This window comes from Engraulis encrasicolus, chromosome 2 (assembly GCF_034702125.1).
Source record: "Engraulis encrasicolus isolate BLACKSEA-1 chromosome 2, IST_EnEncr_1.0, whole genome shotgun sequence".
In the NCBI taxonomy this organism is placed as follows: domain Eukaryota; kingdom Metazoa; phylum Chordata; class Actinopteri; order Clupeiformes; family Engraulidae; genus Engraulis; species Engraulis encrasicolus.
Genome location: NC_085858.1, coordinates 34,519,793 through 34,536,618, shown reverse-complemented (window position 1 = coordinate 34,536,618; position 16,826 = coordinate 34,519,793). Strand labels below are relative to the sequence as shown.

Here is a 16,826-nt window from a genome sequence, read left to right as displayed (position 1 = left end):
ACACACATACATACAACACCCGAACATTATTGTGTCCAACCCCTGGCACCATGGATGAACTTAGAGGAACAATCCATCACATCAGCACAGCAGCGTGGGGAGAGCACAGATCCTCAGACAAGGTGTCACCCTCATCCTGTGCACTGGAGGGTAACAAAAGAAAACAGGATATGAGAGAGAGAGAGAGAAAGAGAGAGAGAGAGAGAGAGAGAGAGAGAGAGAGAGAGAGAGAGAGAGAGAGAGAGATTAAGCTGCACACATCCACTCCTTCCTTCTGTTTCTTACTCTGTCTCAGTCTTCTCGCTTCTATCCGTACTTTTATATACAGGTATACCACATGTCACATACCTGTATATAAAAGTACAGATATGCCTCTTTTTCACCGCCGGTTTTCTGGTAGGTCAACAGCTCGACACAGTGCGTCTCAGCTGCAACTTTTTACTTTTCGAATTGGCACGACACAGCTCAATCGTGAAGTAAAAAGTGGCGGCTGAGTCACACTTTGTCGAGCTGTAGGCCTAGCAGAAAACCGGGAGTGGAAAAAAGGCAATAGAAGCAAGGAGACCGAGATGTCACATACAGGTATAAAAGTACAGGTAGAAGCAAGGAGACCGAGATGTCACATACAGGTATAAAAGGACAGATAGAGGAAAGGAGACCGAGATGTCACATATCTGTATATAAAAGTACAGGTTCAAGCAAGGAGACAGAGATGTCACATGCTTGTAGGTATATAAAAGGACAGATAGAAGCAAGGAAACAGAGACAGAGAAAGAAACAGAGGGGAGGAGGGATGATATGTGACTTTGACATATCCATAGAAACAGAGAGAGGAAAATGCAGAGATGAAGAGAGGCGTTGGTTCCACAGCAGTCTCCTGGCAGGATACAAGACCTGAGATGCGCTGTATAGGTTGTATAGGTTGTATAGGTAGGTTGTGTATAGGTGGGTTGCGGTCATAGACGTGCACAGATGGGGACTCGGTGGTGCTAAAGCACCTGTCCCTTTGCCCTACTGGACAAAAAAGGCCCTTTTAGAAAGTTCCTATTTTGGATTGTTTTTTTTTTTCATAATGTACTGTGGTGCATATTGACATGATCATCTGAGGTACAAGTTGACAATCAAAAGCATGTGACAATTCCCCAATATAATACTAGCCTATATAGCCTCTATCTTAGTATCCTAGGCAACTGGAAGTTCAACAAGCCCCCAACCCCCACCTCAAGCACCTGCCCCCCCAAATGTCTGTGCATGCCACTGGTTGCGCTGAACCTCCTTTTCTTCTGCTTTAGTGTAATCGCATCTGGCTCACAGATCAAGAGTCTCCACGCTGCCTCCGTGGCCCCGGGGAAGCATTCATCTCTGGCACACCTACTCACCTACAGACATGCACACTGCTAGCATGCATACACACATGTACCCCCACCCCTCACACACACACATATGCCCAAGCATGTACAAGCACACACGCACGCACACACACATACACGCACACACACACATACACACAAGCATGCAAGCACACACACACACACACACACACACACACACACACACACACACACACACACACACACACACACACACACACACACACACACACACACACACACACACACACACACACACACAACAAAAAAAGGGAACACGTTCATTCATCACCTGTAGCTATCTGACGCAGTTGCCAAAAGTAACCCCACCACCATCTATCTGTTAAGGCTGCCACACCTTGGAGCACTTTTCTTCACAGAGCGCGGATTAAACACCAACTGGATTTAGATAACCTTCCCCGCCTGGCACAGCTTTGAGGATGAAAAGCCAAGAATAAAAACAAAAGATACGGGGGCACTGTGATGGAATGCAGATAATTCAGATAACTGTGTTCTTCTGCATAGAACATTATACATTTTAATAAATACTCCATATACTGTACACTAGAGTCATTTTACAATATTCAATACTGGGGTGTTTCGCATTCTTTCGTTTCGCCGCTTACCTCACACATGCACTGTTTTACTGTACTCATAACTTACAACTTTCCCACAATGGCTCAGCTTCAATATATATTTTTTAGCGTTAGTAAATGCTTTATTTTCAGGCACTCCTACAGCAATTCACCATCCATGCCATTCCACTTGTATTAGTTACTGAATCTACTCACAGAGATTTGGGTATCGTGAGCTCAGTTTTGTTTGCTTGGCTCCTAGCTGTCTGTGGCTGTGCAGAGGGAACGCATCATATCATATCATATACACCAGCACTGACAGCTCTTTGGAAGTCGTTAAAGCTGCTAAGGCACTTGATATGTGACCTTATTTGCATTCATTATTTTGGGGCGAAAGCCTTTATCCCCATGTGGTATACGCTGCACGATGCAGATATATATTTTTCATTATGATGTCTACTCTCTGGGCACAGAGAATGCGGGTGAGCGCCACTGTTAGCATCCCGCCATAAAAACTGCTGAGCCTTATAGAAGGTTGTGATGGTTAGCTTATCGATTCCAGATTGCCTCTTAAAACACTTCTCTTTTTTTGCAGTCTGGCAATTTTTATCGCTGTGGATAACAAGGTATGCCGGCAGAATATCGGAGCAGGCTGTTGCTGGAGGTGTACACCACAGTTTTTTGGTTCCCGAGGATTTCTTTTAGGGTGAGAGAAGGAGCTTCTCTTAAAGCCTGGGTTAAAGGGGTATGCCACTATTTTCGGGCTTAAAGTGGAAATGAAGCACTGACAACTATTATCATTTTTTGGCGGCTTATTTATTTTCATAAACGAATGGATGTTCATTGAACTGCACTTTTAAGTAGTTTTGCTGAAAAATGACATGTTATTACCGAGTTTCGCCACAAGGGCGCAGCCATGTTCGCCGCCTACGTAACGCGAATGGTAGAACTTGGTGGCTAATGTAGCCTTCCATTCACTTAACGTTAGCGTGTGCTAACTACAGCGCTAACTGACTCTAATCGTGGCAGTAAAATTGAAGAAGGACGAGGGGTTCATTTTACATTGTCCCTGGGTTTTCTATGTTATATACCTACTATCAGATGAAAGAGAAATGCCAAGTGTCATTATCACTTTGTGTCAAAAAGCCTTTGCTACGAGCATGGTGGGATAGCTGCAGCCATCCACCCATTGCATCCACCATAGGACAGGAGTCAGGACTGGGGCTGCTCGATCTCATAGGTTTGTAGTGACAGACCGTCACCAATAACGTCTATTTCCTGCATTGTTGGACGCTAATCTGAAAGCCCATGTCTTTAAGTTGGCTATGTGGTTCAATTCAGTAATAGAAAATAACTTGCAAAATTGTCGGAAGTTTGGAAAGCTTTGTGAAGGGAAGGGACGCAGCCTGTGTGTGTGGCTATCCCATCCCCTCTCTCGCCTCGCTCTCGGAGTTGGAGGAGCTTTGGGGATTTGAAGTTGATGCCACGGGAAATGACACGTTAAACTATCATGGCCTACATTAAGTTATGGCATGCTTAAACTAGCTGCATCTATTGTAGTAAATTATTATGTTATTGAAGTCGCGGATGCATCCTCAAACTGGCTGGAATAGCGTTGTTGCCTTGGATTATTGTTGACTGGATAACACCGATAAACGTGGGCACGGAGATGTCAAAGTAGCCTAATTCAGGTGCTTGGAAAATGTTGGCGAAATCATCGGAAGATGAAGGTAGGGAACTGCAACATTGCACGACATCGCACGATTATGAATAGTGATCATGTTGGCTCATACCAAAATGTGTTAGCGACTTGTCACCTTAGCAAAAAAAAGCTGCTTGTTTACCTGTGGTTCATGTGATGGGATGTCTTGTCTGCCTTCATGCCTCATATTTGTTCTTTCCCACCCAAACACGTATTCTTGCTTCATTTGGGTTAAGCAAATAAGCTCATAATCAGCCACGCAAGTCCCAAATGTTTAATTCACTACTATCATAACAGCATTAGAATAGGAGACTACCATTCGCGTGACGTCACCCGCTGTTGGCTGGAAACGTTAACAGAAACGTTACGTGTTTGTGCTTTATTTTTTTATTAACGGCTTAAATTTCAGACTTCAAAAAAATATATATATTTGCTGGCTTATCTTACTGGTGTTATAGACCCCTATATTAGGTCACTGCTTCATTTCCACTTTAATACAGTTGAAATCGTTGGCCAGGGTTTATAAAGGTGGTGAAGTGTCTTATTTTTCATGTAAGCCGTTGTCTTGCTTTAAGACAAGTTTAAAGAGGGAGCATGTCGCAAAGCTAGTGAAAGTCAATGGATCCGTGTGCTACATGCAACACAAATCCATTGGTTTTCACTAGCTTAGCTACGTACTCCCTCTTTTAACTTGTCTTAAATCAAGACAATGCTTAACATGAAAAATAAGACACTTTACCACCTTTATAAACTCCAGCCAACGATTTTAACTGTATTAAGCCCGAAAATAGTGGCAAACCCCTTTAACAGATGGGACTTAGAAGCTGAAGTAACTCACTCTTGATCCAAAATCCCTCACCCTCTTCACTTAGTGTATGTGCCAAAATAATAAACAACGGGAAGCACCACACATTAAAACACGTATATCTACCTGCAATGCAGTAAGCCCCATCCTTAAATAGCCTACAAAAAGGAACTATGCAGTCAAAATATGAAAGATTAAACATTGTCTGATTTTTATGTTTGGAACGAGGGCATAAAGCATCTTATTCTCTAAGCGTTGGAGAATGAAAATAATGGTGCAGTGCAGTGCAATGGAAGGCTATAACACAAGCTATTGCCTGAAAAGTTACATCAAGACCACTTAACACTTGTAAGGTGTTTGGGTCATTTTAACCCGTTTGCAGTTTTTTTTTTTTTTTTTTTTTTTTCCTTGCGAAAAATAATATCAGTTATTATTCTTTCACACTGATATTCACCGGCCTTGGGTCATTTTCAGTGAGGAGCATGAATCTGAAATAAATAAATAAATAAAATAGTGACACCCCTTGCAGCCAGCTTTTCTTACCTTGACGCCACTACCACAGTGAATATCATGTGTATTGTAGGCATTGAGAATGCCAATAGTTTATCATGGTCTATAAAACATGACATTCCCTCCACAGAAGATCAAGGCCTGTCCTCAACCTCAGATTCAGTTATGCATAAACAATGCAGATAAAGTCATCTCTCCAACGTAAAAAAAGAAAGAAAATTGTGCAGTGTTAATATCTGAACGAGATAGCACCCAACCACTCTCTCAACCCGACCCAACCATTACCATCATGCATTACTTACCACAATGCATATGTGGTTATGGAGAGTATCAGTGCTGTAACACGGCACTACTGGAGATCACATGGACAGGAGGGGATGGCACGGCAGGTTATAGGCCTATTATAAATGCAGTGTTCAACACGGCCCGAGGCTACAACATGCTGAGGCAGAGGATCACAGGAGCCTACAAACTAGTCTGGAGCGCATTCAGAAACCACATTCAGAGAGACAATATACAAAAATATAAAATACATGATACAAAGCACAACAGCACCCAACACATCTCTCTCTCTCTCTCTCTCTCTCTCTCTCTCTCTCTCTCTCTGAGGGTAATTAGGGGAAAAACTGTAACCGGATCTTTGAAATACAATCTGTATGAATATGTCATGTGTAATAAACCATGTGTAGCAGGTTGGCCCTGCCATCACGTTAGTGTGTGTGATTGACAGCTGCTGATTGACAGCAGTGGGCGGGCATAATCTATTTATATGAATGGACCCTTGCTTCCTGTCTCGTTTCCGCCACACATTGTTTTGGCGTGAGCCTGGGCTGCGTTTGTTGCCGAGGGGCCGCAGATGAACCGTGAGGGTAAGCATTTGGTCTTTAGCATTTACTTGCAATTGCGGCTGTGATTTGGAAATTATAGCGCCATTTCCCCTCTTGCAGTGCGGCGTTCACTCAGCACTTGTGATCGCTTGGGAGCGCACTGATAAACTCCAAGGAGCTAGGAGCTGTGTGGACACTGGGTGAGTTGTGCTTCCATTCCTGCGATTAGATATGCTCCCTCTCATTATTGCGGCGCCCTAATGTGAACTGTTTTGATGCTTGTAATTAGTTGGCCTGCTCGTGGAAGTAGTTGGTGTGGCGTGGTGATCCTCGAAAGCGTTGTGCTGGTGACTCGCGTGTCTGAGGTGCGTATACTACCTGTCTGCCCCCCCCCCTTCTGTCTACTTTCTATCTCCCATAACCCTTACTGATGGTAACTTTTTATAATTGTAGCCTTCATCCGCGGCCCCTCCGGCACGAACCAACCAGTGTGTCTGTGCCTACGGGTCTGTCGGCTGCTGTTTCGCCTGGGACAATTTGGGTTTGAGTCTCCCCTTGCTTTGCACCTGCAGCGCTGTGGCTTGGCCGTGCTTCGCTGGGTACGGGGAGGAATTGCGCTTGTAGCCACGCTTGCCCCTTCACCTCGCTTTGCCTGCACGGAGCGTGCATGTCTGTCGCAACTGTCCGAGGGTGCACGGTTTCAGTGGCTCCGCCTGTTTTTAACCCCTTTTGTGCTGTGCGTTATTTATTTTCATTTCATTTATTTCTGCATGCTTATTTGTTTGCTGTGCTTCTGCATGCTGCTTACTCTGCTAGGTTTGCTGCTTTGCATGACTCTTTAACTGCTTGTGCCAGTGTAGCTAGACCCTGTTATTCAGGGCTTTATATGTGTGCAGTGCTTCTTTTGTTTATTTATGTTTCTTTTCAGTTTACTTATTTGTGTGTTTCTGTGCTTTTGATTAATTTACTACTTTTGCATTTCATGTGTTTGTTTGGGGTTAATGTGGGATTGGGGAAAATTATGACTGCCAGCCTCTCCAGCAGTTCGGAGTGTGTCAAGGGCGTGTGGGTGCGATGGGAGAGTGACGGTAACGTGTATTGTTTTATAGTGTGGTGGAACATGGTATATAGTGCATCGACAGCCTGGTGGTAGAAGGAAGTTCCTGCGTGTGCACACGATGTAAGATAAGTAGTACTGCAGCTCCATATAGGTTAGTGATCTCAGTTGTGCCCCAGGCTGTTCGTCTCTCTCTCTCTCTCTCTCTCTCTCTCTCTCTCTCTCTCTCTCTCTCTCTCTCTCTCTCTCTCTCTCTCTCTCTCTCTCTCTCTCTCTCCACCCACTATTGTGCCTTGTACTCTGATGAGCTTAATACTTTTCACATTTTATTTATGATTCATGTTTGTACAACAATAAAAGATAAATATATTTGGGATCCCGTCTGTCCAGTGTATTACGAACTTGTGCAAATATAGATTGTTCCTAGTGTTAGACTTGCTCTGCCCCTAGGTGGCATAGGCCTAGTCGCTACAAACTTAGCCTCTCCCCCATGCTACATTTGGCGTTGGATTCGGCAGGATTTACACATACTTATTACAGAGACGTGGGTCCCAAATTTGTTGTTGTACTCTGTGTTTGTGAAGTGAAAGTGCAAAATTGTTTTTATTTTTTTACTTTCAGGGTACCTGTGATAGTGGGTTGTGTGGGTTTGCCCTGTTTCTTTTTCGTTGTCTCTTTGGTTTAGGTTTTTTTGTTTTGTTTGGGTGTTTTTAATAGGCGAAGCAGCAGCCGGTGGACGGTCGTCAAGAAGGTAGGCATTGACATTTAGGACGGGTGTCCTTTGAATTTTTTAGCAGTAACTGCGAGAGCTGATTACCCCTGTTACGAATTGACAATGAGCACCTTTTGCGGCCTACAAATACTGCAGGGGTTGAGGGGTTCTGTAATGTATCGGTTTGGATAGCGGCAGTTAGTCTGCCGGGGTCTCCTTGTTGTCTTGCTTTGCCACTGGGTCCCCTCTGTACCAGAGGTTGGGTCCACTGGCCTTGCGTTATTTGGATAGCGGCAGTTGGACTGCCGGGTCTCCATGTGTCACTGTAACTGGGTCCCCTCTGCACCGGAGGCTGGGTCCATTGATATTGTACTATTTGGATAGCGGCGGTTGGACTGCCAGGTCCCCATCTCTTGCTTTGTCACTGGGTCCCCTCTGTACCAGAGGCTGGGTCAGCTGGCCTTGCGTCATTTGGATGGTGGTAGTTGGACCGCTGGGTCTCCTTTGGTTGGATAGCGGCAGTTGGACTGCCGGGTCTCCATGTCTCACTGTAACAGGGTCCCCTCTGTATCAGAGGTTGGGTCCTCTGGCCTTGCGTTATTTGGATAGCGGTAGTTGGACTGCCGGGTCTCCTTTGGTTGGATAGCGGTAGTTAGTCTGCCGGGTCTCCTTGTCGTTTAGCTTGGTCACTGGGTCCCCTCTGTACCAGAGGCTGGGTCCACTGGCCTTGCGTTATTTGGATAGCGGCAGTTGGACTGCCGGGTCTCCATGTCTCACTGTAACAGGGTCCCCTCTGTATCAGAGGTTGGGTCCTCTGGCCTTGCGTTATTTGGATAGCGGTAGTTGGACTGCCGGGTCTCCTTTGGTTGGATAGCGGTAGTTAGTCTGCCGGGTTCCACTGACCTTGTATTGTGTGGATAGCGGCAGTTAGTCTGCCGGGTCTCCTTGTTGTCTTGCTTTGCCACTGGGTCCCCTCTGTACCAGAGGCTGGGTCCACTGGCCTTGCGTTATTTGGATAGCGGCAGTTGGACTGCCGGGTCTCCATGTCTCACTGTAACAGGGTCCCCTCTGTATCAGAGGTTGGGTCCTCTGGCCTTGCGTTATTTGGATAGCGGTAGCGGTAGTTGGACTGCCGGGTCTCCTTTGGTTGGATAGCGGTAGTTAGTCTGCCGGGTCTCATTGTCGTTTAGCTTGGTCACTGGGTCTACTCCTCTGTCGCAGTGGTTTGGTTCCACTGACCTTGTATTGTGTGGACAGCGGCAGTTAGTCTGCCGGGTCTCCTTGTTGTCTTGCTTTGCCACTGGGTACCCTCTGTAGCAGAGGCTGGGTCTACTGGCCTTGCGTTATTTGGATAGCGGCAGTTGGACTGCCGGGTCTCCATGTGTCACTGTAACTGGGTCCCCTCTGTACCGGAGGCTGGTCCCCCGAGAGTCCTTGTCATATAGGCCCCCCCCCCCTGAGCGAGTTGGGTTGTCGTCGGGGCGCCGACACAAAAAGTAGGGGTGGATTGTAGCAGGTTGGCCCTGCCATCACGTTAGTGTGTGTGATTGACAGCTGCTGATTGACAGCAGTGGGCGGGCATAATCTATTTATATGAATGGACCCTTGCTTCCTGTCTCGTTTCCGCCACACATTGTTTTGGCGTGAGCCTGGGCTGCGTTTGTTGCCGAGGGGCCGCAGATGAACCGTGAGGGTAAGCATTTGGTCTTTAGCATTTACTTGCAATTGCGGCTGTGATTTGGAAATTATAGCGCCATTTCCCCTCTTGCAGTGCGGCGTTCACTCAGCACTTGTGATCGCTTGGGAGCGCACTGATAAACTCCAAGGAGCTAGGAGCTGTGTGGACACTGGGTGAGTTGTGCTTCCATTCCTGCGATTAGATATGCTCCCTCTCATTATTGCGGCGCCCTAATGTGAACTGTTTTGATGCTTGTAATTAGTTGGCCTGCTCGTGGAGGTAGTTGGTGTGGCGTGGTGATCCTCGAAAGCGTTGTGCTGGTGACTCGCGTGTCTGAGGTGCGTATACTACCTGTCTACCCCCCCCCCCCTTCTGTCTACTTTCTATCTCCCATAACCCTTACTGATGGTAACTTTTTATAATTGTAGCCTTCATCCGCGGCCCCTCCGGCACGAACCAACCAGTGTGTCTGTGCCTACGGGTCTGTCGGCTGCTGTTTCGCCTGGGACAATTTGGGTTTGAGTCTCCCCTTGCTTTGCACCTGCAGCGCTGTGGCTTGGCCGTGCTTCGCTGGGTACGGGGAGGAATTGCGCTTGTAGCCACGCTTGCCCCTTCACCTCGCTTTGCCTGCACGGAGCGTGCATGTCTGTCGCAACTGTCCGAGGGTGCACGGTTTCAGTGGCTCCGCCTGTTTTTAACCCCTTTTGTGCTGTGCGTTATTTATTTTCATTTCATTTATTTCTGCATGCTTATTTGTTTGCTGTGCTTCTGCATGCTGCTTACTCTGCTAGGTTTGCTGCTTTGCATGACTCTTTAACTCTTGTGCCAACTGCTTGTGCAGTGTAGCTAGACCCTGTTATTCAGGGCTTTATATGTGTGCAGTGCTTCTTTTGTTTATTTATGTTTCTTTTCAGTTTACTTATTTGTGTGTTTCTGTGCTTTTGATTAATTTACTACTTTTGCATTTCATGTGTTTGTTTGGGGTTAATGTGGGATTGGGGAAAATTATGACTGCCAGCCTCTCCAGCAGTTCGGAGTGTGTCAAGGGCGTGTGGGTGCGATGGGAGAGTGACGGTAACGTGTATTGTTTTATAGTGTGGTGGAACATGGTATATAGTGCATCGACAGCCTGGTGGTAGAAGGAAGTTCCTGCGTGTGCACACGATGTAAGATAAGTAGTACTGCAGCTCCATATAGGTTAGTGATCTCAGTTGTGCCCCAGGCTGTTCGTCTCTCTCTCTCTCTCTCTCTCTCTCTCTCTCTCTCTCTCTCTCTCTCTCTCTCTCTCTCTCTCTCTCTCTCTCTCTCTCTCTCTCTCTCTCTCTCTCTCTCTCTCTCTCATCTCTCTCTCTCTCTCTCCTCTCTCTCTCTCTCTCTCTCTCTCTCTCTCTCTTTCCACCCACTATTGTGCCTTGTGCTCATAAAGAGCTTGCTATTTTGCACATTTTATTTATGATTCATGTTTGTACAACAATAAAAGAGAAATATATTTGGGATCCCGTCTCTGTCCAGTGTATTACGAACTTGTGCAAACTTAAGGTTTAGATTGTTCCTAGTGGTAGACTTGCTCTGCCCCTAGGTGGCGTAGTCGCTACAAACTTAGCCCCTCCCCCATGCTACACATGCACAATGACTTAAACACAGTCACTCAGCGTTGCTTCTGACATTTGAATACCTGGTAATTTATTTCACCAAGATTGCACTATGCATTGATGTCCTTTGGGCATTGTCTGTTTACAAACACCATCCTTGGCCAGCAGTCACTTTAAGTTCAACTTAATGCCACCTTCTCTCCAGGGCATTGTCATGTCATGTCTGGTGATTCTCTCTCTCTCTCTCTCTCTCTCTCTCTCTCTCTCTCTCTCTCTCTCTCTCTCTCTCTCTGTGTGTGTGTGTGTGTGTGTGTGTGTGTGTGTGTGTGTGTGTGTGTGTGTGTGTGTGTGTGTGTGTGTGTGTGTGTGTGTTATTGAGTGTGTGCGTGCCAGCGAGCACAATAGCCTACTGGAGTGGACTGCACTTTTTTCTCTATAAAACAGCTTCTAGAGAACAAATGTGTACTGCTCCTAGCGTTGGTACCTCGAAAACACACTGGACACTTCACAACCTCTGCGACTTCCACCTCCATCTGACCGCCGAGCTTTGAAACAGACTCATTAGCCCTCTCGAATTCGAGGAAGCCTGCAAAGAATATTTTCCCTTCAGAGCCGTTACATATAAATGTATGGTTGACCCAGTGGTGTCACACATAAAGAAGCGAAGCGCAAAGGAGTAATCACACGGCAGAGGGTTTAGCTTTGCGCAGACCCACTGAAGGGTAATCAGTGTCCGTGAGTGGAATAAACGAAGCGCGCGGAACGCTGGTGATGAGGATTGTCGCGCACACTCCACAGAGTGTTCGGAACCTGTCTCGGGTCGTGAGAGCTCTTTCAAATTAAAAGCGTCGGGGAGCGCAAGCGGTCGGAGAGGAGTTGCCGGTTGTTGGAACGCTGACATTACGGGGAGAATGCATCTGTTCAGTGCCATGTTCCTGCTGTTGATGTTAGCCACCATGCCTTGTGAGGTAAGGCTCGCACGCGCGGGCTTCTCATTTCAAAACCAATTAATCATAACAACTGTCAAAAGATGTATTGCTGAGTTCTTCTCGGGAAACTGAGGGACTTGCATTTGTCCACTACATCGAAGTGTGATCTTTGATCAAGCACTGAAATTGTGAATGATCCCTATATATCATGTCACAGTTTGCAATGAAGGAGATGGGTACCAAACCCCATCCGATTTATTCGGATGCAGAAGGGGACGTTGGTTTAGCATTGTTTGTGTCGGTTAGCCCACTGGCATCGCCCTGTGACACTGACCGAAGGCAAAGTTAGTAATGAACAAGCTGTGTGGATACAGCTGTATCCCCTTTCATATTTGCTCTGACAGTTTGATTTAGACTCAGTCTGATGCCATGATGTTGCAACTCAGTCAACAACGCGAGCCTACTTATAATGTTGCAGTGTAAAACACGTGGCAATGTCTACATGATTATAATTCTTTTGAGGTATAGCCGAGGTATAGCCGAGTTGTTTGTGTGTGTGTGTAAATTATAGAGATATGCAGCATGTTTCACCTCTACTATTAGCCTATCAATTCAGATGGAAGAGTGACTCCTGGCACAAATGAAGTGATAATGGCAGATAGAGTGGTATGGGCAAGCCAATTTACCCTAGAAGCCAACCTTAAAAGTGTGTGTGTGCGTGCGCGCGCGCGTGTGTGTATTCCAGGGCACGGCACGTGCCCCCAAAATATCTCACTATCCAATTCCCCCATCTCTCTCTGTCTCTCTCTCTCTCTCTCTCTCTCTCTCTCTCTCTCTCTCTCTCTGGATGGGATTAATCATTAACCTTCCCCTCGTCCGAGTGTCTGGAACGGGCCCAGGCGCGAACGCAGACCCTGCCAGGGAATTTCAATGTACGTGACCATTGAGGAAAAAGGAAACTTTTTTAGGAGTAGGCCGGTTCAGGTCGTAATTTGAGATAGCAGACTTTGGAGAATGGTTACAGGTGAAATAGGGGTTAGTATGTGGTTAGTTATTTGTTGATTGAGTTTAACCGTTTGTCATTTGGCAGTTCATGCTTATGGGTAGGTAAACGCATGCATTGGCGGACCGTTAAAAGTGGCACACCAAAATCAGCACCTTGGACAGCGTCATGGATGTTCTTTGCCGGTGTGGGACGAACCACTGGTTGGCTCAGTCGAATGCATTTCAGGGTCGACCTTTAGCACAAAAAAAAAAAAAAAGGTGTAGGCCCTATGTATTCGGTATCCCTGCCTGCCTCCACAGAGACTGAAGGTACTTTTTTGGCAAAACTTACAGCGTCCTTGAAAGCTACTTGGCAAGAAGTTGGCTTTGTAACATTAGCGCTATGAAAGAGCGTGCTGTGCTGATGCAGAATGTAATTAACCTGCTGGATGGATGTAACATGACACTGATCAGAAAGCACTGACTTTAATGTGTGGATGTGTTAAACATTACCAGAAATAGGCCTATGCCAAATTCAACATTACAATGTGAAAGTCATGTTAGTCATGAAAGTCATGTTACTTACAGTAACAGCTAACTTCAGAAAGCACATTGGCCGAAACATTGTTTCTGTAAATAAAATTCAGCATGATGGACAAGAGTGTGCGGTATCTTCCTCTCTGAAAGTGAACTTAAAGGGACACTGTGTGAGATTTTTAGTTGTTTATTTCCAGAATTCATGCTGCCCATTCACTAATATTACCTTTTGCATGAATACTTACCACCACCATCAAATTTTAAGTATCCATTATGACTGGAAAAATTGCACTTTTCATACATGAAAAGGGGGATCTTCTCCATGGGCCGCCATTTTGAATTTCCAGAAGTAGCCATTTTTAGCTGCAAAAGTTACTCTACTTGGACCATACAAGAAAATAGTTGTTAATTACTTAGTAAACTTCCATATAAAGATCAAATTTGGCAATAGGCAGCCCAGTTTCAATGAGCAGCATAGTTGCAGTACCTTTTTTGATCATTTCCTGCACAGTGTCCCTTTAACAGCTATGTGACAACTATAATATCGTGTTGAAGAGGCCAAAAGGCAGAGTTGAATGCGGCTGGATCAGAGCCAGTAAACATCATACTCCATTGGCCATAGTGCTAGCCTAAATGAGCTATGTTCCATTCCATCTTGTTTACCAAGAACTCATTGGTAGTTATACGGTAGGCGCAACAAGAGGTTGATTGGTGCAGACACTGCAAGGGATTAGGTCAATAAAACACTGTCACACTTGGGTACCTGTGGATTTGCAGAAGAAAAAAAAAACAACAGTAGCAGCTGCTATAGCATATTGTCACTGCAAGTGATATTGTTTCCCCGCAGACAACATTGCGTAATTGGCTGCGCGTGTACGACCTACACTAAGCGTTTGAATGAAACATTTATGGGAAGAAGACGGTGGGGGAGGATGCAGCAGCATCACCACCACCACCCACCACCACCACCCATTTCCCAACTGGCAGAGTGCAGCCATAATGAATTGATGTCTACTTCTTAAGCGTCGCCAGACGGAGAGAGATGATTCTCACGCGTGCGTGCCTCAGCTGGAGGAAGGCAGTGGATGGAGTATTGTACTCAGGGACGCCGACAAGGGGGGGGGGGACAAAGGGGTCTGTTGTCCCAGGCCCTGGGGGATAGGGGGCCCAGAATTGAGTCCTACATTGCATTGTATGTATTGGATGGGGGGCCCTTTCAGATTACTTTGTCCTGGGACCAGGAGAAGCTGTCAGCGGCCCTGACTAAACTCTAGGCTAAGCTATCTCGCCCCCCCTGCACTCCAGCCTTCACGCAAGCCAGCATTAAATATTCACGGCCCTTTAATGAGACAGATGCACTCGGTGGTCCGCAGCGTGTGTTTGTTAAGTACCCAGAATGCCCAGGGGTTCTTAGTGCCACTGATACAGATGGGCACCTGCTCCACTCCACTCCACTCCACCTTGGCTACAGTGAGGGCTTTTTGATGGCTTTGGCGTTGTGGCATTGCAATGGGCTTTTGCCAAAAAGCATACATGTAAAAAGAAATGTGTGTGTGTTTCTGTGTGTGTGTGTGTGTGTGTGTGTGTGTGTGTGTGTGTGTGTGTGTGTGTGTGTGTGTGTGTGTGTGTGTGTGTGTGTGTGTGTGTGTGTGTGTGTTTGTGTGTGTGTGTGATAGAGAGAGAGAGAGAAAGAGAGAGAGAGTGAGAGAGACAGAGAAAGGCAGAGAGAGTGAGAGTGAGAGAGACAGAGAGAGAGAGATAGAGAGAGAGAGAGAGAGAGAGAGAGAGAGAGAGAGAGAGAGAGAGAGTGCGTGTGCGTGTGCGTGTGCGTGTGCATGAGAACATGTTTGGCTCTTTGTAAAGCACAACCCATGCTACGCACGTCGCCAGTATTGAATGGGAGATGGGAGCTCATCAAAGAAGGAAAAAAAGGCAAGCGGATACGATTCAGTTTGAGCAATGAAACTGAAGGACAAAATTGTCTGCAATTACTCACCAATCGTGAGAGTATTTGATCACAATGAATTGCACGCAAGGCTAATATGAATGAACTGCTTGCCTCATTTTCAGTGTGCTGTTTCTCTTTCATTATTCTGCACAATACGAGCTGTCTTCTCTGGCAGAATTGACTGCGCTTTGTTTTCCCTAAACCATCACACGACAGATTACGCAGAAATAGATACACTGAATTGAGGTTTTCTTAATTAGTTTAGAGAGCTGTTGATGGATTGCAGCAGGGCTTGAAATGAAGTCATCAATTGACCGCTGTCCATGGCAACGCTTTCTAAGGTACTCTCTCCCTGGAGGCGTGTGACGTTTCTGAAGGATTCTGGGAAGAATGGAGCCACGGAGCATGATTGGTGATGATAAATGACATGAATTCATTACAGCAGCATAATTAAATCTAATTAGAAATGAAATATTCATTAGGTGCATCTATATAGCTGTACAGTGGGGGGCGACAATGCTGTATAAAAAGTCTGCTTTACAGGTACTGCGCCCAGAGTGTGGGAGTGAATTTCCATTTTTGTTAGTTTGATTTATGTCCTGGTACACTGACTGGTCTCAATAAATGCCATGCTGAACTTTGATATTGCAAGTTGTTCACATCATTCTACTGTTTTTATTAAACTGACAGCCTGCTATTTCTTAGGGCTCAAGAGGGACTGTGTGATCCCAAACCGCCCTCCATGATTGCTGCAAATACCCTGGGACTTGTTTTTGTGTGTTGTCAGTGCAGTGAGATATGGGCTTTTTAGCAGCAGCTGTTGGCCCTTGGTTGGTTGGCTGGTTGGCTGGCTGGCGCTCTCTGCTCTGCAAGGAAGCGGATCTCTCTGTGGAGGACCAAAGCAGTGCTAATTGGGGTGTCAGGAAGGGAGTCGATTTCAATGGGCTGCTCAAAGATGCTTTTCAGTTTGTTTGACTAATCTGCACACAAGGGACGACGATCAAAGAAAAAAAAAGACAAACACTTTAAAAATGTTTGGCCGTGCAGTGTGTTTTAAAAGCTCCCAGCTGACACTAGAGCAGTGCTAATTGCTCTTAAAAAGATGTGCACAAACTGAGGGGCTTTCTGCACAACAGTGCTTTTCTTTTGTTTACAACTCACGTAACTTGGGAGCACAGTTACGTTAGCCTGCACAACAGTTATCTCCCCACTAGCTTTCCATCAATACAACCCTCCTTAGTCCTCATTAAAGTGTTTATACTGTAAGGGAATATGAATAATGAATTAGGAATAATTAAAGATATCCTATTGGTAATAGTCTTCAAGTCAGTATTCAAAAAGTATTATATCCGAATGCATTCATTGCGGATTATGAACGATGATTGACAAAGGTCCATGGAAACAAAGTCCTTGTGGCATCATCGTGGAAAAAAATGGAATGTACCTCAAAGGGTTAACATGATCAGATACCAATGCTTATAACCTGATTATAACCTTGAATGTAGCTATACCACTCCATAGATACCTGTTGGTGCAAACATTTCCTGTTGAAAGTCAGTACAAAAAAATAACTGTTCAATAACACAATAAATGTGAATAT

General features: G+C 45.7%; 2 long non-coding RNA genes across 3 annotated transcripts; both read left to right on the top strand.

Annotated features, from left to right (window-relative positions):
• The first annotated feature begins 5,656 nt into the window (after positions 1-5,656).
• LOC134462181 (uncharacterized) lies at positions 5,657-7,052 on the top strand. Of its 2 annotated transcripts, XR_010037495.1 has the most exons (4): positions 5,657-5,831; positions 5,910-5,989; positions 6,079-6,154; positions 6,243-7,052. It is a non-coding gene; the product is annotated as an uncharacterized LOC134462181 (long non-coding RNA). The 2 variants fall into 2 exon arrangements; XR_010037494.1 differs by having other exon boundaries at positions 5,910-6,154.
• A 1,976-nt stretch (positions 7,053-9,028) lies between these two features.
• LOC134462174 (uncharacterized) lies at positions 9,029-10,029 on the top strand. Its single transcript, XR_010037493.1, has 4 exons — positions 9,029-9,251; positions 9,330-9,409; positions 9,499-9,574; positions 9,665-10,029. It is a non-coding gene; the product is annotated as an uncharacterized LOC134462174 (long non-coding RNA).
• The last annotated feature ends 6,797 nt before the right edge of the window (positions 10,030-16,826 follow it).